We start from the raw sequence: 22,983 nt of genomic DNA on the forward strand, positions 1-22,983 counted from the left end.
GGTCAATATCATAGGGAAGGAATTCTATCAAATTTGTGGTTCTGCCTATAGAATATTGGCTGCATTTCTTTTGTTTTGCTGTACAGTAAGGACATGCAGTATTTTAGAGCAGTGAAAACAAATATAGATCTCTTTAACCGATCTTCTGAAAGGATTTTTGAAACTAGTAGTGCAAAGACTGAAATCAGTGTAAAAGTGGGTGAATTCAATGAAAATTTGTAAAAGAGAAAAATACAGATTAAAGTTTCCTTTTTAAAATTTTTCATTTAAACTCAAATAAAATAAATCCATGTTTGCCGCAGTTAGTTGTTCCTCCGTATCTGCAAGCATTCCAATCGTGAGTACACTGCAAATGATGAAATTTGAGAGTGCAAAGCTCGTTTAAAAATAAAATTAAAAATGTTGGTATGCTATTTTTGACTGCAGGCATTCATTTTTGTTAATTTGTTTTTTTTGATGCTGCTGTAGGAATTCTCAATTCGTGATTCTGTGAATATAGAGGATGCACTTCAGCACCAGAGGTTGTCTAATAGTAACTTATGTTGCTAATTGAAGTCCCTCCCCAGGACTTGATGGCCAGGGAGGTACATTCAAAATGCAGTCAAACTGGTTGATGATTAACCTGCAAATCCTTCTAATACTTATGCTAGTGGCATCTAGCAAGAGCAAGAGCGATTCCTGGCTAGCTAAGTGATGGAAAGAATGTTGCTGCCTCTACCATCACGATCTGTAGCTCCAGTCTACAACTTCCATGCAAAAGTGCATGTTGTCACAACTCCAGCTATACTCTTTGTGCCAGGAATGGATAGTGGGTCTACCTAACCAGTGAGCAGGAGAGTCGACGTTTCAGGCATAAGTCCTCCTTCAGGAATGAGGAAAATGTGTCCAGCAGGCTAAGATAAAAGGTAGGAAGGAGGGACTTGGGGGAGGGGCGTTGGAAATGCGATAGCTGGAAGGAGGTCAAGGTGAGGGTGATGGGCTGGGGTGGGGGCGGAGAGGTCAGGAAGAAGATTGCAGGTTAGGAAGGCGGTGCTGAGTTCGAGGATTTGACTGAGACAAGGTGGGGGAGGAGAAATGAGGAAACTGGAGAAATCGGAGTTCATCCCTTGTGGTTGGAGGGTTTCTAGGCGGAAGATGAGGCGCTCTTCCTCCAGCCGTCGTGTTGCTATGGTCTTGCATGTCCTTGGTAGAGTGGGAGGGGGAGTTGAAGTGTTGAGCCACGGAGTGGTTGCATTGGTCGGTTGATCCGAGTGTCCCAGGTGTTCCCTGAAACGGTCCGCAAGTAGGCGGCCTGCCTCCCCAATATAGAGGAGGCCACATCGGGTGCAGCGGATGCAGTAAATGATGTGTGTGGCGGTGCAGGTGAATTTGTGGCGGATATGGAAGTATCCCTTGGGGCCTTGGAGGGAAGTTTCGGGGGAGGTGTGGGCGCAAGTTTTGCATTTCATGAGGTTACGGGAGAAGGTGCTGGGAGTGGAGGTTGGGTTGGTGGGGGTGTACACCTGATGAGGGAGTCACGGAGGGAGTGTTTTTTTTTTCGGAGGCGATGGGAGGGAAATATATCTCTGGTGGGGTCCATTTGGAGGTGGCGGAAATGATGACAGATGATACGATGTATATGGAGGTTGGTGGGGTGGTAGGTGAGGACCAGTGGGGTTCTGTCCTACTAGCGATTTGAGGGGCGGGGCTCGGGCGGAGTAGCGGGAAATGGAGGAGATGCGGGAGAGGGCATCGTCGATCACGTCTGGGGGGAAATTGCGGTCTTTGAAGAAGGAGGCCGTCTGGGTTGTATGGTTTTGGAACTGGCCCTCCTGGGAGCAGATGCGGCGGAGACGAAGGAATTGGGAGTATGGGATGGCATTTTTACAGGGGGCAGGGTGGGAGGAGGTGTAGTCTAGGTAGCTGTGGGAGTCGGTCGGACACCTCTGGGACACCCGGACCAACCAACCCAACCACCCCGTGGCTCAACACTTCAACTCCCCCTCCCACCTCCCACTCCACCACGGACATGCAGGTGCTTGGACTCCTCCATCGCCAGACCATAGCAACACAACGGCTGGAGGAAAGTGCCTCATCTTCCGTCTAGGAACCCTCCAACCACAAGGGATGAACTTAGATTTCTCCAGTTTCCTCATTTCCCTTCCCCCCCCCCCCCCCCCCCCCCCCACCTTGTCTCAGTCAAATTCCTCGAACTCAGCACCGCTTTCATAACCTGCAATCTTCTTCCTGACCTCTCCGCGCCCCACCCCCACTCCGGCCTATCACCCTCACCTTGACCTCCTTCCACCTATCGCATTTCCAACGCCCATCCCCCAAGTCCCCCCTCCCTACCTTTTTTGTCTTAGCCTGCTGGACACACTTTCCTCATTCCTGAAGAAGGGCTCATGTCTGAAACATCGACTCTCCTCCTTGGACGCTGCTTGACCTGCTGCGTTTTTCCAGCAACATGTTTTCAGCTCTGATCTCCAGCATCTGCAGTCCTCACTTTCTCCAATATAACCAGTGAGCCTGGTATGCTGTTAATTTGGTCATGGCTGATCTTGGGTTTCAACTCTATTTTCCTACCTGCTCCTCTGACCCCTTGATTCACCTGAGAGCAGAACCAATCTCAACATCTTAGACTAAAACAGATCAAGCTTTCTCTTGAAGTTTAAGCATACTGGGTTTATATCTATGTTAATATAGCAATTTCCCACCAACCAATGCCTTTCATTGCTGAGAAACCATAAATACTGTTTTTGTGAAGTTAATGAGAGGTACAATTTTTGGATTTTAAAGATTTTGCTGTACCTTGCCCAAGCTGCTGATTATTTGCTTAAATGATGGCATACATCATTTATGTCAAAATCATTTTGACACCCCTTTGCAGTCAGTGTAATTTTTGGTGTATTTCTTTGTTGTCTGTTGGTCAAAATTGTATAATTTTCTGCTATGTACATTGCTTTATTAATCTGTAGAAAATTTTCCAGATTAATCATTTTTTAAATTTTTTCGAATCAAAACACTTGTCAGATAACATCTAATAACATTAGACTTGTTATTGTGGCGCATAATATGCAGCTCTCTTGCCACTTCCTCCTGAAGTCAAAAAGTATAAATTAGTGAATTTTGATGACATTGTTACAATATCCACCGTTCGGTTCTTTCGGAGGCTCACTTTGGCGAAGTCTGTTTTGTCACATCAATAATTCCAGTTCAACTCATTTTGGTTTCAGTCTGATTTCTTGTGTTGCATGTTGTGCTTAGTTTCTTCCATTCCTGAAGAAGGGCTTATGCCCGAAACGTCAATTCTCCTGCTCTTTGGATGCTGCCTGACCTGCTGTGCTTTTCCAGCAACACATTTTCAGCTTAGTTTTAGTAAAGCAATGCACCTTCCTTAAATTATAAAATCTCTAATGCTTTTGTTCCAAAACTAGATTGTATTCATAAAATTTGTACAAGTTTAGCAATCCATTAACCACATCCCAGTTCAATATTTTTATAGTATCTGCTGCTGTGTTGTGTAGCCTCTCATTTCCACATTATATTTAAAATGTATATTTCCATATCAAACACCTTGAGGGCCCTTGTACAACTTCCAACTGCTCTCTGTACTTTTTGGGAAAGCCTTAGTGGCCTCTTACTATAGAATCTTTGTAGTGGCAGGTTTTGAAGGTTTATTTTGCATCCTTCATGTACTACTGAACCTTGCCATGTTCAATGTTGATTGAACTTCTATTTTATTCCATTGAATGATTCCACCTAGATCTAACTTGACTTTTCTACTTTTTTCGCTTTATTGTGTTGCAGCAGTAGTATCACTCCAGGCGTGTGTTTAGATTGGGTATTACACTAATTCCACTTAAATCCTTGGATTGACTAGTTTTAAAACTCAGGATGATCCCTGGATTGGCCACTTGATTTTGCATTCATAAACAGAATTGCTCAAATTGAGAATGACAAGCTGTATTTTTGAAGTTAATTGTGGGGAAAGAGCAAATTAGCGAAAATAGAAACGCGTCAGTGTAAATTTCTATTGAGAAATTCTCAAATTTGAAAAAGGATTTTTGTTCAGCTTCCCCCGCCCTTGGTTATACAAACTTGGAACTAAAAGCCCTCTGGTATGTCTCCTTCTGGGTTTCCTGTTGTCTCTCCTCGGGCTGCAGCCTGTACATGATAGGTGTCTGTCACAACCAAACTGGTTGATGATCAACCTGCAAATCTTTCAAACACTTCTGCCAGTGGCATCTTGCAAAAGTTTTCTATTTGTGAATTCTTTCTTGCTGAAACATTAGCTGCCGTGAGGCTGCAGTGTTCTGTTATAGGCCAAGCTCATCCAACAGAATCTTACCTTTGTTAAGAATTTAGCTCAGACACAAATCATAGCATTATTTCGTGAGCTCTGCACGTGGCAGGCAGGATTACACTTTGTACTTATCCCTAAATGAAAAAGAGAAGGTGGTGGGGAGCTGACTTCTTGAACCACTGCAGTCCATACTTCCACAGGCACTCTTGTTTGGAGCTGGGTTTGAGGACGTAGATCCAGTGACATTGATATGCTTCCAAGTCAAGATTATGTGTAAATTGAAAGCCACTTTACAGGGACTGATTTTTGTCATGTTCATTTGAAGATGCGGTCTCCTCTACATTGGGGAGACAACTTGCGGAATGTTTCAAAGAACATTTCTGGGACACGCACTAACAACCCCACCGCCCTGTGGCTGAACACTTCAACTCTCTTCTCTCCTCCTCCTCCTCCTTTTCTCCCCCCCGCCCCCCCCCCCCCCCCCCCCCGACTTCACTCAGTTGAGGACATACAAGTTCTGGGCCTCCACTGCCAGATTCTAGCCACCCAACATCTGGGGGGAAGACCATCTCATCTTCTGGCTTGGGACCCTCCAACCATGTGGGATCAATGTTGATTTTTTTACTAGTTTCCTCGTCTCTTCCCTCTCCACTTTTTTTATCCCAGATCCAACCCTCCAGCTCAGCCCCATTCTCTTGAATTGTCCTACCTGTCCATCCTCTGCTCTGACCTATCACCATCATCAATCCAGCTTCATCTACCTATCGCATTCCCAGCTACCCCTCCCATTTATCTCTCAGCACCTTTGGGCCTCTCCCATTTTTCTGATGAAGAGCTCATGCTCGAAATGTTGACTCTCCTCCTCAGATGCTGCCTCACTGGCTGTGCTTTTCCAGCAACACGCATTTTGATTCAGTTGAGGAGTTACAGGGAGAGGCTCAATAGAGTGGGACTGTTTTTCCCTGGAGTGTAGGATGCTGAGTGGTGACCTTCTAGAAGTTTATAAAACCATGAAGGGCATGGATAGGGTGAACATCAAGGTCATTTTCTTCCGGTAAGGGAGTCCAAAGCCAGAGGACATAGATTTAAGGTGAGAGGAGAAATATTTAAAAGGACCAAGGGTAACTTTTTAATGCAGAGGGTGGTGAGGTGTATGGAATAAACCACCAGAGGAAATGGTGGAGGCTGGTATAATTGCAACATTTAAGTCATCTGGATGGGTACATGAATAGGAAGGATTTAGAGGGTAATGGGCCAAATGCTGACAAATGGGACTGGGTGAGATTGTGATGCCTGGTCAGTGCAGATGAGTTGTAGTGCACACATGCCAGTAATGTAACTACCTTGGAACAGCTCAACCAGGTGTGGCAAGTTCTGGACCCCAGTCTTCAGTACAATTGCCAGAATGTTGTCGGGGCCCATTGCCTTTACATAAACCAGTGCCTCCAACTGTTTCTTCATGTTGTGTAGAGTGACTCTCAAATTGGCTGAAGTCTGTGAACTGGGGATCATTGGAAGAGACTGAGATGGACCATCTTCATGGCCCTTCTGGCTAAAGGTTGCCTTATTTCTTTGCACTGATAAACTCTTCAAACTTCGAGGATGGGGATGTTTGTGATGCCTACTCCTCCTGTACGTTGTTTAATTATTCACTAACATTCACAACTGAATGTGGCAGGACTGCAGAGCTTAGATCTGATTCGTTGGCTATGGGATTGTTTTGCTCTGTCTATCATTTGCTGCTTATGTTTTATGGCATCCAAATGGTCCTGTTCTGTAGCTTCAAGTTGACTCCTTATTTTTAGGTATGCCTGGTGTTGCTGCAGACAAGCTGTCTTGCACTCTTCATTGACCAGAGTTGATCCCCTGACTTGATGGTAATGGTTGAGTGGGGGATATGCTAGACCATGAGATCACAGATTATGATGGAGTACAATTTTGTTGCTGTTCCTGACCAACAGCATCTCTTGGATGTCCAATCCTGAGTTGTTAGGCTTAGTTGAAGTCTGTCCCATTTATCACAATAATAGTGCCACACTACGTGATGGAGATTATTCTCAATGTGGAGGTGGGACTTTGTCTTTATAATGACTGTGTATGGTGGTCATTCTTACCAATACTGTCTTGGTCAGATGTATCTGCAGCCAGCAGATTGGTGAGGATGAGGTCAAGCATGTTTTTCTGTCTTGTTGGTTCCCTCACCACTTGCTGCTGATCCATCTAGCAGCAATGTCTTTAGCATTTGACCAGCTCAAACTGTCATGTTGCTGCTGAGCCCCTCTTGGTGGTGGACATTGAAATCCCCCACCCCGGATACGTTTTGCATCCTTGCCAAACTCGGTTCTTCCTTCAAGCATTATTTGAGTTGATAAAGTGTGGTACTGGAAAAAGCACAGCAGATCAGGCAGCATCTGAGGAGCAAGAGAATTGATTTTTCAGGCATAACCCTTCTTTTCCAAGTGTTAATTCAACATGGAGTACTGATTCATCAGATAAGGGAAAATGGCATGTGGTAATCATCAGGTTTCCTTGCCATGCCTAACCTGAAGTCTCAAGACTTCTTGGGAGCTGGAGTCATGTGATGAGCACTCCTAAGGGAGCTCCCTCCTGACTGTAAACAATGGTGCCATCACCCCTCTGGATCTGTCCTGCTTGGACAGGATATATCCAAGGATGATGATGTCTGGGGCATTTGGCTGTAGGGTATGACTAGTTGCAAGACAATGCTACCAATTTTGGCATTAGAGTTCGGTTTTTGGCATTTAGATTTGTATTGGGACCAATTTACTGTTAACATCTGTTTCCTCTGCTTTCCAGTTTTGCTTTCTACTCTTCTGTCTCTCATTTGTCACCTTTATTTTTGTACTCTTGTCACCTTGCTCAGGTTCCTAGTTAAAATCCTCTCCCGCTGTGAGGAAATGCCTCTGAGGATACCAGTCATGATTCTGCTGGAGAGCAACCTTTCTAGCTTGTGCAGTTGTGTTCTCCAGAAATGATGCAAATATCTCAAGAATCTAAATCCCTCCCTCCTTATACCATCCCTCAAGCCATGCATTAGTTTGATCTCCTATTACTAATCTTTATAGCACATAACACTGGGAGTAGTCTTGAGATTACTACTTTTTGACATTGCATTTAATATTTTTTCCTGTCTCTCGATTCTGCTTCCAGAACCCTATCCCTCCTTTCTTTTAACCTTTGTTGGTATTGACATGAGCCATGACCCCTTTTAGAATGTCTTGCAGCTGTTCAGTGACTGGGCACTTGGAGAGGTAACCTACCAATCTTGTCAAGTCTGTGGTCACAGAAAAGTCTTCTCTGTTCTCCTGTCACTATTGCTCTTGCAGTCTGTTTAGCCCTTTGTGCAGCTAAGTAACTCCTCTTGACTCATGGGTTTGACTGTTGCCCCTGAAAAGTCATCTTCCCAGCAGCGATCAGAATTGAAAACCTATTAGAAAGAGTTGGTTCTAGGGGACTCCTTTATAATGCAAAGTTCCCCTCCCCACTCCCATTGACTTGAGTTTTCCTTGTTTTTTTCCAGCTTAATTCTATAGAATGGTGCTGGAAAAGCACAGCTGTTCAGACAGCAGGAAAATTGACGTTTCGGGCAAAAGCCCTTCATCAGGAATACAGGCAGAGTCCCTTGAAGGGTGGGGAGAGAAATGAGAGGAGGGTGGGGTTGGGGGTGGGGGAAGGTAGCAAAGAGTACAGTGGGTGGATGGGGGTGGAGATGAAGATGATAGGTCAGAGAGGAGGGTGGAGTGGATAGGTGGAAAGGAAGATAGGCAGGTAGGACAAGTCATGGGGACAGTGCTGAGCTGGAAGTTTGGAGGTGGGGGGAGGGGAAATGAGGAAACTGGTGAAGTCCACATTGATGCCCTGGGGTTGAAGTGTTCAGAGGCAGAAGATGCAGGTGTCGGGTGGTGAAGGAGCGGCGGTGAAGGAGGCCCAGGACCTCCATGTCCTCGGCTGAGTGGGAGGGGGGAGTTGAAATGTTGGGCCACAGGGTGGTGTGGTTGATTGATGCGGGTGTCCCAGAGACGTTCCCTAAAGCGCTCTGCTAGGAGGTGTCCAGTCTCCCCAATGTAGAGGAGACCGCATCGGGAGCAACTGATGCAATAAATGATATTGATGGATGTGCAGGTAAAACGTTTTTGGATGTGCAAGGCTCCTTTAGGGCCTTGGATGGAGGTGAGGGAGGAGGTGTGGGTGCAGGTTTTGCAATTCCTGCAGTGGCAGGGGAAGATGCCAGGATGGGACTATGGGTTGTAGGGGGGCGTGGACCTGACCAGGTAGTCACGGAGGGAACGGTCTTTGTGGAAGGGGGAAAGGGGTGGGGAGGAAAATATATCCCTGCTGGTGGGGTCTGTTTGGAGGTGGTGGAAATGTCGGCGGATAATTTGGTTTATGTGTAGGTTGGTGGGGTGGAAGGTGAGCACCGGGGGTTCTGTCATTGTTACGGTTGGAGGGGTGGGGTCTGAGGGTGGAGGTTCGGGATGTGGGTCTCCTCTCCATTGGGGAAATGAAACATTGGCTGTTTGAACACTTCGCAGAATACTGAGGTTCTTTCTGCAAAAAAAACCTTGAAGTTCCAGTCACCTGCCACTTTAATACACCATCTTGTTCTTTTGCCAGCATCTCTGGCTCAGGCTTGTTGCAGTGCTCCAGCAAAGGTCAGCACTAGCTGGGAGAACAGCACTTCATTTTCCACTTGGAAACTCTACTGCCATCTGGATTCCATATGGAATTCAATAATTGTAGGGTTTGAGGCTCTTTCTCCCACGTCCCTACCCCAACCCCCACACACCAGACCATGTTATCACATGGTCTGGTATTGCACAATACCAATTGTTAGCCATTAATTGTCCCCTTTAGCTGCTATTTCTGCCACCTCCAGTCAGCTGCCATCATGAGACACTTCCCCCCCCCCCCCCCCCCCCCCCTCCCTTGTCAGCCTTCCTCCAGAACTATTCCCTCTCCTAAGTTGATGTTGACCATTTATTCACTCCTTTTGTCTCTGACTGTTTCTGCCTCTTTGGGCTCTATCCCCACCTGTTTACTGCGTACTCCACTGTCCTTTCTTCTGCATAGAAGTAAACTTTTTCTTAGCTACCATTCATTCTGACAAAGAGTCTCTGCATCAACTAATGTTTCTCCACAGATACTGCCAGACCTGCTAAGATCTTCTAGCAATTTCTGTTTTTGTTATTAGCCTGAGAAATTTGTTCAAACGCCTATTCCCATAGCCTCTGATTTCCCCAGTGTGGCTCCTTGATGCCACACTTCCTCAGATGCTGCCTTGACATCAAGGGCAGTCACTCTGCACTCTGAGAATGTAGCTCCCTGGTATGTGTTTAAATTTTGTAAATTGGAGGGGAATGGTTGGGGGGGAAAGGGAGGAGGGGGGGAGCACTGCATGGTCTATTTTAAAAGATTGTGGTTTACAGTGCTTAGAGTTAAAATGGATGTCTGAACAACAGTTTTTAAAGTGCAGGTGCACAAGACTACCAAACTGAAATATTTCGTATCAGACAGCATTTTGGCTAAGGCAACAAATCTTTTCGAATTCAGCCAATCAATTTGAATCAAACCCTTAGATATCAGAAACCAATTAAATGAAAATCTGATGGTTTTGACGACTTAGAGCCCATTTGAGTGTAAAGAAATTAGGTCATCAAGAGTATAAGAGATGAGGGCATTTGGAAAATCAGTGGGAGCAAACTGCCATCTAAAGAGATAACGACTTTCAGCCTTGAGAAAAAGGTATCTAGTTAATAAATATACCACGGCACCCTTAGCTAATATTCCAGACAACAGGATTTGCAGACAGAACATTTCTGACAGAAGAACTGACATAAGAATTCGAAGGAAGAGACTTTTTTCTGAAAGATGATCAGTGGAGAGTGCGAGGAACATTCCACATTGTAGCTGTAATTTTGAGAGTCTAAGTTCTGTTTACAGGACTTTTATTTATTGAAACAGCATACCATTAGGATTTTGTTTATTCAGGAATAGTTGGTAGTTAGGGGGAATTGTTCAGTTTATTAGTGATTCTGTTAAGTTGTTCACTGTTGGAGTTTATAAATAAATTGTTACTTGTTGATTTTCGAATGTGTGAAAGGAGTTCATTTCAGTTAACCACTCCTTTATAACAGATGGCGGGGCGGGGGGGGTGAAAGGTTATACCACTTTTCACACTAACAGATTATAGGACCAGGCGAGTCTCTTTGGGTGTTTTGGTTTTAGTTAGCAAAGGGGAATCGACCTCCACTTTATAATATTGTCAATCACCTCTCATAAGAGACCACCTTGATTGTGGGGGTCCAAGGCGAGTCGTGCTTGCCAGCTTTACCTTGTCTGAACCATACCAATGAGTATTTGACCATAAAGGTCTCTGCTAGTCAGCATGAGTTCTCGTGCACAGAATATTTTATTACGACATACTTTGACTGTATGTGAGTGACATGTAGCTGTGGGAAAACTTTCATCAAGTATGCTTCTGTCTTTTGTTGTTCTGGCTTCAGTGGGAGATCAAATCGTGGTGCCCTCTTTGCAACAAACCCTACTAACATTCAGGCAAAACTTCAGAATTGATTTCCGTCGAGTGGTCTGGCTCGAAAACATATTTTTTGCCAAATCCTGTTTTACAACTCTCAAATGACCAGTGCTCCAGAGGTGAGAAAAGAATAAGAAACGTACTCTGAATCTTGAAGTCCAGTAGCACTGATGTTCGTAAATGTGAGGAGCTAACTGCAAATCATTCAAAATGACTGAAGTTGTCCATCTAGCTGCATTATGATTTTAGCCCACATGCTTTGATGTGGCAAAGCAGCAATTTTAGATATACAGTGTAAATCCAGTAATAGTATGAGTCAGCTCAATCCAGTAATTGTTAGGATGAGTGGCTGAGTGACATCAATCATACTTTTTAAATCCGTTGGTTGTGGTTTAATTTTCTCCCCAGAGATTAGGATATAATTTAAGTCTACGTGTCTGTGCTTATTTGAGGTGCTGTCTCATTTATATAGCACCTGTCACATACTCATGCCAAAGTGCTTGACAATCAATGAAGTATGTTTTGAAATGTTGTCACTGTTATGATGAAAATATGGCAGCCAGTTTATGCACGTAGATGTGTTTCAAATAAGTGAGAGCAATTTAGTGAAATTGACTGAGAAATAGTGTTCGTCATGACTGCTGATTCAGGAGTAAAAAAACTTGATGCTTATCCTTCAGTGTATACTAGTGAGAAGAGCCAGATCTGTCTCTCAGCTATAGTGCGAGTGTCTGGAGAACAGTTTTAATATTTTAAGGAGTAAAAGCAATGTATATCTGTTCATTCAGTTGAAGCTCTGTCATCAGTATCTGCCAAACAATTACCCTCAAATTTCTATTAGAACTTACAAAGTGATGTAAAGTAAGAACAGATTATTGAAAAATACACTTTGCTTTATTTCCGATCTTTAGCATCTGCAGACTTTCGCTTTTGTGTGCAAACATCGGGTTTAGCTGAAGTGAAAGGTTAGCAAGAGAAAACTGAAAAATATTCACTGACGAGAGTGCAAGCAGTAGCTGGTAAGTAATGTAAAATTTTTTCTAATTATACTGCTAATTGATATTGAGTCTTTTAACATGTTTGCATATTGAATTTTGCTTTTTTTTAAAAGATTAGAGAAGCCCAGGTTTTAAACATTTTTGCCAGATATATTCAGGTCCAAGAGCAGTAATGAATGGGTGAAACTAAAGCTTTATTTATTTGTGCGCACACAGATCAGTAGATGTTACATCCAGTGCTCTAGTTTTTATTTCAAAAGTCATAAAATCATCTATAAACACATATACATTCTAAGTCAGTTCTGTACAGTCTTTGCAGAGAAAAATAATAAAACATTGGAATTTTGACATTCCTGAGAGCTTCTGACTAGTTGCAAAATAACAAGGTATTTTCTACATGTGCAGGAAACTGTTCTTTGTGAGGCACCAAGAGAGTCTGACAATTGAATGGACTCTTGCTATACTTCAGCAGGAAAGATGCTTCTTTCCCTATTGTGCCTTGGCGGCAACTGCCCCAAACATTAGTCCCTCAGCAATAGTCCTGGACCTTGGAAAGTGCCAGCTTGCAACACTTAATCAAGGCCATTGGAAGACCAGTAATTTCAGGTGGACCAAAGAGTGTCTTTCACCGAGTTGATGGTCCTCCAGACACAGTCGATAGTTATTTTGTAGTGTGTATAGAACAGCGCCCTGCTTCATGGAGCTGCTCACAGCAAACTTTGACAAAAACCACTGCATACCTCTCCAGACCTTTTTTGCAATGGCATGTTTGAGAAGGAGATTTTTATTTTAAAAATATTTTTTATTCATAAAAAATATCATTTTATGTGTACATAAAACTAAACTTTGTGACTGTACAGTAGCATATCAAGGAGACAAGCAAACATTGAAGTTTGACTGTCTCCAAACAAGTCAAAGGCATCTCTACTTAAACCAGACTATTTACAAGCATTTGAAGCAGTAGGAGGGTCCGATAACTGAATGAGCCCCCATTTTAACTTCAGAAAAAGTTCAGACAGTAAATGGACTAGTAAGGATAAACACGATCTGTGGGACTTATTTCTCAGCTCAAAGTCTTGCCCCAATTGACAGGACAAGGATCTCCTTCCTCTTTTCACTTGCGGACTGGGCTACAGGTTTCTACAGAAAACCTGTAGCCTACCTTGAGGCAAAATCAGAAAACTGACTCCCTTTGACCCTGAGATCCTTGCATGGATTAGCTCATGAAACCCGTATTTGAAAGTCTGATAGAGTTTTAACTGTGCAGATTTGTGTTTATATCTATTATTCCGGTGATGAGGACTTCAATTATTGTCCATTCCCAACTTTATTCTCAACTGACTGAGAAATAGTGAACTGCCTGCTTGAGCTGCTGTAATTGGTATGATGGAGGTACGTGTACAATGTTAGGGAGGGAGTTCCAGGATTTCGATCCAGTGGTAGTGAAGGGACAGCAATATATTTCCAAGTCAGGATGGTGTGTGGCTTGCAGAGAGAACTGGGGGTGGTATTTCCATGTCTCTGTTTGCTTGATTTTTCTAGACAGTGGTTTTATGGATTTGGAGATGTTATCAAAGGAGCCTGAGTGAATTTCTGATCCGGCAGTGTTGTCTTCTGCAATTGTCAGCCTATGTTGGAGACTGACTGACAATACCAGAAATGGAAAATAAATCAATCTGACATTCAAAAAAAAATTGAAAGAGAAAGATTAGAATAAAATTCAAGGACAGCTAGTATTCTGATATAATGAGGCCTTTTCATCAGTCACGGTTTTGATTTTCAAACTAGTGCAGCAGAATTTCCCAGATACGCAGTTAGCTGTGATGTTTGAATGCCATACACAATTTGTGGATCCTTTTACATTATCTGTTTGAGATAATCACTACTTTTGGGTATAGGTAGAAAGCAATGAGAACCCTTTAACTAAACAACAATAAATATGGCGGGTTATTTCACTGTAAAGAAGAACAACAAATAACCAAACTAGAACTCCTATCATCTATGCACGTTTAATGGATAGCACTCTGTTTTTTGAATGTTAGGACCTGTTGAAGATTTTAAAGACCATTTTAACTAGGAGCAGTTAACTTTTTTGATACCAGGAATCAAACTTACTCTATATAGTTCAGAAATCCTTTGAACCAGGGCAGATCAAAAAATATTTTTTGAAGAAATGTAAGGAATACTGTTTGCATATTTCTTAAAGATAATTTGTTAGTTTGGGTCCCACCAGGGCCAGTCTTCTCCTGCCCTTATTGCAGCCTTAATTCAACATGGACAAAAAAGCTGAATTCCAGAGATGAGCTGAGTGTGACTGTCCTTGGCATGAAAGTTGCTTTTGACAGAGTAAGGCATCAAGGAGCCCAAGCAAAACTAGTCATTGGAAAGTGGGAAACACTCCATTAGTTAATGATATCTGGCACCAAAGAAGAGAGGTCAGTCAACTCGGTTCCAAGGTATTTCTGCAGACATTCCTCAAGGTAGTTCACCTGCTTCACCAGTGGCCTTCCTTCTGTTATGTGGTGATATGCAATAATAAGTGAATACTGTTCAGCAGCATACATTGCACAGGTGCTGAGGTAGTCCACATCCAAATGTAACAAGATCTGGACAATATTTTAAAAATGCAGAAATATCACCCAAGTAGAACACTATAAACCTATAAGGCAGGATGTGATTATAGATCAATGAGGAGAAAGTGAGGACTTCAGATGCTGGCGATCAGTCAAAGATTGTGCTGCTGGAAAAGTGCAGCCAGTCAGGCAGTATCTGAGGAGCAGGAAAATCAATGTTTTGGGCTTAAGCCCTTCATCAGGAATTCATCAGGATATTGCCTGACCACATGTGCTTTTCCAGCACTGCACACTTTTAATGTGACTATAGCTGCCAAGTTATTCTTACTGGCTAGGCCAGCATTGCTGTCCATAATGTAGTGGTGGCCTTACAGTCACAATATCGTTAGAGAGAGCTGCAGGATTTTAATCTAGCAACACTCAAGGAATGGTGATAACTTTCCAAGACAGGATGGTGACTGGCTTGCAGGGGAGCTACCAGGTGGTGAGGTTTCCTATGTTTTGCTTGCCCTTGTTTGGGATGCCACACAAGTGACAAGAAAATCCCAGCTCTGGCTGTTTTCCCTGGAACATCGGAGGCTGCTAAAATCATGAGGGGCAAGAATAGAGTAAATAGACAAGGTCTTTGCCCTCACACCAGAAAGCTCTACTCTCTAGATCTCCCCAACCCAGGGAAAAGATTTAAAAGGTACCTAAGGGGCAACATTTTCATGCAAAGGTTGGTACATGTATGGAATCAGCAAGCAGTGGAGGCGAGTACAGTTACAATATTTTAAGACATCCGGATGTGTACATGAATAGGAAGAATTTAAGGGGATATGGGCCAAGTGCTGGCAAGTGGGACTAGATTAGGTTAGGATATCTGTTTGGCATGAACAAGTTGGACTGAAGGGTCTGTTTCCATGATGTATATCTCAATGACTTTGAGTCCAAGTGTGGTGCTAGAAAAGCATGGCAGGTCAGACAGTATCTGAGGAGCAGGAGAGTCGACGCTTCACCTCTTATCTCTAAAGAGGTCGGTTGTGACATTAACCCTTGATATTCAGTGACATCATTATGAACATGTTGGAGGTTGACTAAAAACTGAACTGGAGTAGGAATATAAACACCGACTAAAAGTTCAGGTCAGAAGCTAGGACTCCTGCATGGTGTATGTGTGGGATGAGGTGCCAGAGGAAGTGGTGGAGGCTGATACAAATACAACATTTAAAGTGCATCATGTATATTTGAGTAGGATGTTTAGAGAGATATATGTGCCAAATGTTGTTCAATGGAACTAGGTCAGATTGGGATATCTGGTTGGCACAATAACTTGGACAGAAAAGTCTGTTTCTGTGCTGTATGACTCTGACGCCAAGTTAAAATCTTGGCGCTTCCTCCCTAAAGGCATTATGGATGTGCCTACACCAAACAAATAGCAGAAGTTCAAGAAGGCATCTCTTCATTACTTTCATGGAGGACAATGAGGAGAGGCCAATAAGTGCTGGCCTAACCAGTGATGCTCACATTCCATCAATAAATAAAAAAGAATAATCTTAGAATATCCTGGCATCTGTATGGGTGACACAGTGACTATGTAGCTGAAAATGTGTTGCTGGAAAAGCGCAGCAGGTCAAGCAGCATCCAAGGAGCAGGAGAATCGACGTTTCGGGCATGAGCCCTTCTTCAGGAACAGGTACTATATTGCCTATAGTATCCAGCATCTGCAGTCCTCACTTTCTCCACAGTAACTATGTAGTTAACATACTGCTGACTCCCAGCGCCAGGGACCTGGGTTCAACCCTATGATTGGGTGACTGTGTGCAAACTCTACACAGACATTCTCCCTGTGTCTGTGTGGGTTTTCTCCAGGTGCTCCAGTTTCCTCCTCCAGTCCAAAATTAGGTGTATTAGCCATGCTGAATTGCCTATAGTATCCAGGGATGTGTAAGATAGTTAGATTAGCCATGGGAAATAGTGTTACAGGGATAGGGTAGGGGGTTGGGTCTGGGTGGTATGCTGTTTTAGAGGAGTCACTATGGACTTGATGCATTAAATGGCCTGCTTTCAGACTGTACAGATTCTATGATTCTGTATACTGCCTTTGCAACAGGCTTATAACATTCTACTAGAGTGATATTTCTGAACTTGTAAAAAAAAATTAGTTCACAGGGTTATACTACTTGAGTGTAGTAACTCCACTGGCTCATTGCAGCTGTGTTGTGGCATGAGGGATTGTTCATCTGAAAGAAAGTTAAGAATCAACCACATCTAGCAATACGAGGTAAAACATGGATAGAATTCCTAATTTCTTTTTGCTAAAGATGCTTGCATTTAATTTGTGGCACTGAGATTTCTCTAGCAAGCCCATGGACACTCGCTTCACGTATATTTCGGTACTATAGATATTGGCTTTTTGGGTTGTCTACTGAGGTGCAACAGGTAAAACATAGCTTTCTCGTCTGTGTTTAAAAATTTGCATTTCTGACAAATTGCTTAAAAGTGAGGATTAATAGGAATTGTGATTTTTCTTTTCTTGCTCCTACAATGCAGAGGAATGCAAACAAAGGTACATATGAATCAGGATCGGGGTATGATTTGGAAATGCCGGTGTTGGACTGGGGTGTACAAAGTTACAAATCTCACATTATCAGGTTATAGTCCAATAGGTTTAATGGGAAGCACACTAGCTTTCGGAGCAACGCTCCTTCATCAGATGATAGTGGAGAGCTCAATCCCAACACAGAATTTATAGCAAAAAATTAGTGTGATGTAACTAAAATTATACATTGAAAAATTGATTGTCTGTTAAGCCTTTCATCAGTTAGAATACAGTGATAGTTTCACTTCCTTCATGTGTAAATCACAAAACTTTTTTTAAAAAAGTTGCATTCTCGGGTTAGCTGTTGACAATGGTGATAGCTAGACAATATGTTGAAGGTGTTGGCCCCCTGTGTTTAGACTGATTCTAATCTAAAAAGTGAGATAATGGAGTTTTACATAAATTCATGCAGTTTTTGAGCAAAGTACAATGTAACCCTGCAAGTACAAATTCACCCACAAAATGTGTACATGTGGGTCTTTGTCTGTGTGTCTGTCTGTGTGTCTGTCTGTGTGTGTGTGTCTGTCTGTCTGTGTGTGTGTGTCTGTCTGTGTGTGTGTGTGTCTGTCTGTCTGTGTGTGTGTCTGTCTGTCTGTGTGTGTGTCTGTCTGTCTGTCTGTCTGTCTGGGTTGGGGGTTGTGAGTGTGAGAAAGAGTCTGAGTGCAATGTGTATTTAAGTCTGTGAGGGGGTGCATGTGAGTGTGTGGGTGTCTGTGAATGTCTGTGTGTGTGTGTGTGTGTGTGTGTATATGTGTGTAGTGCAATGGTGGTCGCCTGTAATGTGACATGAAACCAAGGTCTCAGTTGAGGCCCTCCCTATGGGTACCGAACTTAGCTATCAGCCTCTGCTCAGCCACTTTTTTTTCTACTGCCTGTCCCGAAGTCCACCTTGGAGGATGGTCACCCGAAGGTCAGAGGCTGAATGTCCTGGACCACTGAAGTGTCCCCCAACTGGGAGGGAACACTCCTGTCTGTTGATGGTTGTGCGGTGCCCATTCATCTGTTGTCGGGGTAGACTGTTTGCCCCTCAGAGTTTGTTTCATTATTCAATAAGACCTTGGCTAATCTGATCACTCCACATTCCTGCCTCCTACCCCAAAGATAATTAATTTTGGCTGTCTTGTTTTCTTTTATTCCCCAGGTTTCCAGTGGTCAGCAAGAGTCATTTTAGCTGCAATACAGGGTTGTGACTAGTGAGTGGTTCCTCGCCTATGACCTTCACAGTACTCTAGTGCTCAAACCCAGGCTAGTACTCATAAATGTCTCTGAATTCACCAGCACGCTTTGTTCCATTGCAATCCTGATCCAGTGCAGGCCCTTCAGCTCTCGATGTTGTGCCGCCCTGTGGAACCAATCTGAAGCCCGTCTAACCTGCACCTTTCCATTCTTATCCATTTGCCTATCTAATGGCCATTTAACTGCCCATAAAGTTGATGAGTCTACCACTGTTGCAGGCGGTGTGTTCCATGCCCCTACTATTCTGAGTAAAGAAGCTACTTCTGTCGTCTCTCAATTTGAAGCTACTCCCCCTTGTGCTATCCAACATCTTAGGAAAACGTCTCGCACTGTCCACCCTATCTAACCCTCTGATTATCTTCTATGTCTCAATTAAGTCACCTCTCAATGTTCTCTATAACGAAAACAGCCTCAAGTCCCTTAATCTATTGTTGTAAGACCTTCTGTCCATACCAGGCAGCATCTAGAAAATCTCCTCCGAACCCTTTCCAAACCTTCCACGTCCTTCCTATAATGTGGTGACCAGAACTGCATACAATACTCCAAGTGCAGCCGCACCAGAGTTTTGTACAGCTGCAGCATGACCTCATGGTTTCAAAACCCTTTCTCTCTGCTAATAAAAGCTAACACACCTTTGGGCAGTACAGTGACACAGTGGTTAGCACTGCTGCCTCACAACGCCAAAGACCCGGGTTCAATTCCAGCCTCGGGCGACTGCCTGTGTGGAGTTTGCACATTCTCCCCGTGTCTGCATGGGTTTCTTCCGGGTGCTCCAGTTTCCTCCCACAGTCCAAAGATGTGCAGGTTAGGTGAATTGGCAATGCTAATTTGCCTGTAGTGTTAGGTGAAGGGGTAAATGTAGGGGAATGGGTCTGGGTGGGTTGCTCTTCGGAGGGATCGGTGTGGACTTGTTGGGCCGAAGGGCCTGTATCCACACTGTAAGTAATCTAATCTTATGTCTTCTTAACAACCCTATCAACCTGGGTGGCAACTTTGAGGTTTCTATGTCCCTGGACACACAGCGCTCTCTGCTCATCAACAGTACCAAGAATGTTACCATTCTCCCAGTACTCTGCCTTCCTGTTACTCCTTCCAAAGTGAATCAGCTCACACTTTTCCACATTAAACTCCATTTGCCACCTCTCAGTCCAGCTCTGCAGTTCATCGATGTACCTCTGTAACCTACAACATTCTTTGGCACTATCCACAACTGTACAGACCTTAGTGTCGTCCACAAATTTACTAACCTACCCTTCTACGCCCTCATCCAGGTCGCTTATAAAAATGACAAACAGCAGTGGACCCAAAATAGATTCTTGCAGTACTAAATATGTGTTGCTGGAAAAGCGCAGCAGTCAGGATTCCTAAAGGAGGGCTTATGCCCGAAACGTTGAATTTCCTGTTCCTTGGATGCTGCCTGACCTGCGCTTTTCCAGCAACACATTTTCAGCTCTGATCTCCAGCATCTGCAGACCTCACTTTCTCCTCGAAGATTCTTGCAGTACACCCACTAGTAACTGAACTCCAGGATGAACATTTCCCATCAACCACCACTCTGTCGTCTTTTAGCTAGCCAATTTCTGATCCAAACTGCTAAATCACCTTCAATCCCATATCTCTGTATTCCGTGCAGTAGCCTACCATGGGGGTCCTTATCAAACACCTTACTGAAATCCATATACACCACATCAATGGCTTTACCCTCATCTACCTGTTTGGTCACCTTCTCAAAGAATTCAGTAAGGTTTGTGAGGCATGACCTACCCTTCTCAAAATCATGTTGACTATCCCTCATCAACTTATTCCAATTGAGATGATTATAAATCATATCTCTGATGACCTTTTGCAACACTTCAACCACAACTGAAGTAAGGCTCCCTGGTCTATAATTACCAGGGTTATCTCTATTCCCCTCCTTGAATAAGGAAACATTTGCTATCCTCCAGACAATGACGACATAAAGATCAAAGTTAAAGGCTCAGCAATCTCCTCCCACAGAATCCTAGGATAAATCCCATCTAGCCCAGGGAATGTATCTATTTTCACACTTACCAGAATTTCTAACACCTTCTCCTTCTGAACCTCGATCCCATCTAGTCTAGTAGCTGTTTCTCATTATTGGGTGGCACGGTGGCACAGTGGTTAGCACTGCTGCCTCACAGCGCCTGAGACCCGGGTTCAATTCCCGACTCAGACGACTGTGCAAACTCCACACAGTCATTCTCCCAGTGTCTGCGTGGGTTTCCTCTGGTTTCCTCCCACAGTCCAAAGGTGAATTGGCCATGCTAAATTGCCTGTAGTGTTAGGTAAAGGGAAAATGTAGGGGTATGGGTGGATTGCGCTTTGGCGGGTCGGTGTGGACTTGTTGGGCCGAAGGGCCTGTTTCCACACTGTAAGTAATCTAATCTTTGAAATTATTCTCCTCAACAACATTGTCTTTTTCCGGTATGAATAATGACGAAAGATATTCATTTAGCGCTTCCCCTATCACCACTGGCTCCATGCGCAACTTCTCACTACTGTTCTTGATTGGCCCTAATCTTACTCTTAAGGGTGTGTTTTGTCCTTTTTCTCTTTAGAAGGAGAGATGTTAAGGCATAAGTATCGAGCAGTCTACCGAGCCACTGGAGTAACAGCTTGTGAGGAGGCCTTGGACATTTTTTGAAGTTGGAGCAATAGAAGCAGCTTGAATGAGTGTGGTCAAGTTCTCCCAGAACCAAGATTTCCAGTTTAGTTTTTCAAAATTTTTCAGAAACCACAGTTGCTGGGATCCCAGCAGGGTTGAAAGCTACAGTACATCTCTCATGGCTGCTAAATTCTCTCTCAGAACTTTCTGATTACAGTCCCCAGCAAGCCAGAAGAAAAAGTAATGAGAGGGTGAGACAAACAACTTATATTTCTAAGTTGAATTTACTCAGAGGATGGTCATGATTTGGAGATGTCGGTGTTGGACTAGGGTGTACAAAGTTAAAAATCACACAATACCAGGTTATAGTCCAACAGGTTTAATTGGAAGCACACTAGCTTTCGGAGCAACGCTCCTTCAGGTGATAGTGGAGGGCTCAATCCTAACACAGAATTTATAGCAAAAATTTACAGTGTGATTTAACTGAAATTATACATTGCAAAATTAATTGTGTTAAGCCTTTTATCTGTTAGAATACAGTGATAGTTTCACTTTTCATGTGTAAGTCATTGTATTCTAACAGATGAAAGGCTTAACAGACAATCAATTTTTGCAATGTATAATTTCAGTTACATCACACTGTAAATTTTTGCTATAAATTCTGTTAGGATTGAGCCCTCCAGTATCACCTGATGAAGGAGCATTGCTCCGAAAGCAAGTGTGCTTCCAATTAAACCTGTTGGACTATAACCTGGTGTTGTGATTTTTAACTCTTTACTCAGGATACTGGCAGGTGTCTTTATCTGAAAGAACGAAGGAAATTTTGGTTTTCATGACATTGAACTGTACCAATTTAAAGGCATGCCATTTGGTATGAAAAATACACAGGCCACATTTCAAAATCTAACCAATAAAGTCCTTTCAGGATTACCCAGCTGTGCATTGTACTTTGACCTGGTGATTTTTAGTCACACGTGGAAGCTTTTGCAGCATCTTATTGGAATTGTTCAATTGACTTCAGGAGGCGGGCTTGGTGATAAATCCTGGCTAAGAGTGAATTTGCAAAAGTCCAAATTACAGTTGTGGGCCATTTCATTGGACATAGACAAATGGTCCCACATGGTGTGAAAACAAAGGTTATTGGGGAGTTTCCCGTATTGTCGATGAAGAGGGCAGTATTACAATTCCTGGGATCGAGTGGTTTTTTTTAATCGAAGGTTCATACAAAATTTCGCAATGTGTTTGTTCTACTGACTGACTCATTGAAGTGCAGAAAATTTCAGTGACTGGAGGACTGTGAGAAGGCATTTGACAGCCTGAAAGTTCTGCTAGCCACTGTCACAGTGTTAGCCACACCTAATTGCACACAGCCATTCAAGATGATATCAATGTGAATGATGTGGGTGTCAGTGCCGAACTCTTGCAAGAAGACAACAGAAAAATAGAAAGACCTATTGGGTATTTTTCCAGAAAATGGAATAATCATCAGAAATATTCCACGGTTGAGAAAGGCACCTTTAAGCTTAATGTTAGCGTTGCAGCGTTTCAACATTGACAATAATGTTAGATTAGAATAGATTAGATTACTTAGAGTGTGGAAACAGGCCCTTCGGCCCAACAAGTCCCACCGACCCGCCGAAGTGCAACCCACCCATACCCCTACATTTACCCCTTACCTAACACTACGGGCAATTTAGCATGGCCAATTCACCTGACCCGCACATCTTTGGACTGTGGGAGAAAACCGGAGCACCCGGAGGAAACCCACGAAGACATGGGGAGAATGTGCAAACTCCACACAGTCAGTCGCCTGAGTCGGGAATTGAACCTGGGTCTCAGACGCTGTGAGACAGCGGTGCTAACCACTGTGCCGCCCACAATGTGTCTGAGATAATTGACTATACTGATCATAATCCTTTCATGATTTTGAGAAATTTAAGGACAAAATTCCAGACTGTAGCTGGTGCATATTATTGCAGCCATTCAATTTGAAACTATACACATGGCAGAATGAGAGAATATAATTGTTGATACATTGTCGCGACTTTGAAGTAAGATGGAGGTGTTTGGTGGTGGGGGAAAAAAATGACTGAGCAAACATTTACTAGTGCAGATTATTTCAGTTGGT

General features: G+C 43.3%; 1 protein-coding gene across 9 annotated transcripts in view; it reads left to right on the forward strand.

The window, feature by feature from the left end:
* LOC132816525 (inositol polyphosphate-4-phosphatase type I A) overlaps window positions 1-22,983 on the forward strand; it is a 213,749-nt gene that overhangs the window by 45,218 nt on the left and 145,548 nt on the right. For 7 of the 9 annotated variants that reach the window (XM_060826226.1, XM_060826233.1, XM_060826234.1 and 4 more), the window contains one exon: window positions 11,753-11,860. The exons of 1 other annotated variant lie outside the window; for it this stretch is intronic. The gene's annotated coding sequence lies outside the window, so the exon portion shown is untranslated. Of the gene's footprint in view, window positions 1-11,752; window positions 11,861-21,074; window positions 21,107-22,983 lie in introns of those variants that run through there. One more of the 9 variants, XM_060826232.1, reaches the window with a different exon arrangement.

Source organism: Hemiscyllium ocellatum, chromosome 6 (genome assembly GCF_020745735.1).
Source record: "Hemiscyllium ocellatum isolate sHemOce1 chromosome 6, sHemOce1.pat.X.cur, whole genome shotgun sequence".
Classification (NCBI taxonomy): domain Eukaryota; kingdom Metazoa; phylum Chordata; class Chondrichthyes; order Orectolobiformes; family Hemiscylliidae; genus Hemiscyllium; species Hemiscyllium ocellatum.